The 2,658-nt window shown below is 39.7% G+C and overlaps 1 protein-coding gene across 1 annotated transcript in view; it reads left to right on the plus strand.

Moving 5' to 3' along the window:
* The window catches only part of bckdhb (branched chain keto acid dehydrogenase E1 subunit beta), a 55,775-nt gene extending 54,903 nt beyond the window's left edge, over positions 1 to 872 (plus strand). Inside the window, exon 12 of the mRNA XM_029452390.1 lies at positions 428 to 872. The gene's annotated coding sequence lies outside the window, so the exon portion shown is untranslated. The remainder of the gene's footprint in view (positions 1 to 427) is intronic.
* Positions 873 to 2,658: the final 1,786 nt, after the last annotated feature.

Below are 2,658 nucleotides of genomic sequence, written 5' to 3' on the forward strand. Positions count from 1 at the left end.
ATGTCAAACTGTTGGTCTGTGTTGTCTAAGATAATTGTGGCAAACAAGGTATTGGAGAAAGAGTATTGAAATAAAAGACATGTTGACCAGTTCATAATGCTACTCATTGATTCACTCATCTTCCAAAACCATTTGAATATTTTGAAATGCTTCTCACAGCAAATATTGATATATGCGATTAATTGATCACAAAGCTTGTAATTAATTAGATTAATTTGTTTAATTGCTTGACAGCCCTACTTTTTAATAGTCAGTGTCGTCTTTGAGTTATAACCATTCAAATGATGGCCTTGAATAATAGGACGGAAGGAGCATTGTAAAAACAATAATTGAATCAACACGTCACCTCTCCTCTCCTCTTCACTTCTACTTCTACCATCCAAACGCCAAGTTATTCCCTTAAACTTATTGAACCTCTCTTCCACAGCCAACTTCTGGTCGCCCTGAACTCCACGCTCTCTCCTTTTCCTCTTCATTCATCAAATCAGTGGAGAGCCGCCAGGAAAAGACACTTTGTGGACCATCCAGCAGCATCCAGATGGGCTCCATGTCCCCCCGGTGTCTTCCAACTAAAAGACTGTTACAGCATTAGGGAACCTCATTCTGTTGCAAGGGAAAATTACTTGATCCACTCTATATGGTGAAACTTTGCTTCGGGGTCGACATAATGCACATTTTATTTCCTCTTAGACAAGAGTTGGATACTGCGGGGAAAACTGTATTTGATTGAATTCTGTGTTGTTATCTTTGATTGAATGTGTCCGTCTCTGCTCTAATCTTTATTTAGTTTGTAATTAACTGAACCTTATTGTACTAATATAGTGGATTGGTGCTTTTTAATGAAAATAAAGTAATCCGAATTTGTGAAAACATTTGGTTTTGTGATTTGCATTGCTTTCATTTTGTTGGGAAATGGGATATTGCATTGTCATTGGCAGCAAAAAGTAAACGAGTTGCGTGTGCTACAGGGTTGCCACTGTTCATGGGATGAAGGGGAATATATACAAGTGAGTCAAAGGTAAACTTTTACCTAAACAGGAATAAAAGCTTCCTATGTGAAGTTGGAATTCTGCCCATACCATCATTCAGAGACGCTGGCGAGAAATTATTGTGTCCTCAACCGCTCTAAACGGACTGCTTTTCCAATCTTTACGTTCACTCAAAGCGCTTTACAACACATTTCAGCATTCACCCACATTCATACAGAGTCAGAGGCTACCATGCAAGGTGCACATCAGCTCATAGTCTGGTCTTTGAAGAGTAAAATTAGGTGCTACCCGGAAAACAATGGTATAAAGCTGGTTTTGGTGTCAAACAAAGCAGAATTTTGAGTAGAACAACATATCCAAAATCCTCAAAATAATTTTTTTTTATGTATTTCAATATTTTCTTTTTCCGGCATTAATACGTTACTGTGGGCCATAAAGAATTTTCATCAATATAAGCATACTTTTAATGAAAGATGTTCTGTCTCTGAGTGGATCTAAATTACTTTGCTACTCATTTAAAATAATCATCGAATACTCAAACGTAATGTAGGTATCGCTAGTTTTCGTCAACAAAACTACAATGTGCTGCATGTGTTTTAGGTACAAAGGCCTGGTTACGAGTGCATATAAAAAAAATGGCGTCCCGTTCGGAGCGTCATCCACGTTCGGCATGTTCGAGCACAATTTATGTAGAATTTCGATAAGATCTTTTGACCATAATTATCATTGAATACTACAACACATGGTAAGTCAGTAACAATACCCTCTCATTGTATGAATGAAGCTGATTCTGAAATGTGAGCTCGTTTACTAATATTGATGTTGACAGTCTCGACTCGAAACTGGGTGAATAGGTGATAACCTATAATTCTTCCCTCTAACTTTCACTGTCTGTAGGTCATACATCGGCGAAGGTCACCCTTAAGAAAATATGTCCGACTTTCAGTGGTAACCCTCCCATTCCGTGAAAAGCTTCTAGAGTGCTGTGACAAGAGAGGGGACTCATGGGCAGCTGAAGTTCAAAATCGTCTTCATGGATGTATTGATTTAGTCGCGGCATGCGAAGGTGACATACAAAGACATAACGATACAATATGCCAACTATGTGCGTCCAAGGTATGGCGACTGTTGCATCGTGTTTGATGGCTACGAACAGGGTCCGTCAATCAAAGATCACGAGCACCAGCGAAGAGTTGGAAAAACGTGCAGATATTCAGCTTAGTGAATCTACAAAGGCTCACGATGACCAGCAAACCCTTCTCTCGAATGAAAAGAACAAAAGTCAGTTCATCGCGTTGCTGAGTGGATGCTTGGAAGCTGATGGTCAGATCGTGCACAACAGTACTGGAGATGCTGACACAATGATAGTGGAATGTGCCCTTCAATTTGCAAGACAAGGAAGGGAAGTAAGTGTAGTAGCAGATGACACAGATGTACTTGTCCTCTTGATGTACCACTGGAACCAGAACATGGCTGATATATACTTCCATTCAGAGGCAAAGAATGGTTTGAAGGTGTTGAAAATTCAAGACCTTGTTAACAAAGCTGGCAAAGTAGTTACATCCCATCTCCTCCATTCATCGTTCATCCATGCATGGAGGGGTTGCGACACCACCTCTGCAACATATGGACATGGCAAAACCAGTCTTTAGAAGAAGATAAAACAATC

This window comes from Cottoperca gobio, chromosome 16 (assembly GCF_900634415.1).
Source record: "Cottoperca gobio chromosome 16, fCotGob3.1, whole genome shotgun sequence".
Classification (NCBI taxonomy): domain Eukaryota; kingdom Metazoa; phylum Chordata; class Actinopteri; order Perciformes; family Bovichtidae; genus Cottoperca; species Cottoperca gobio.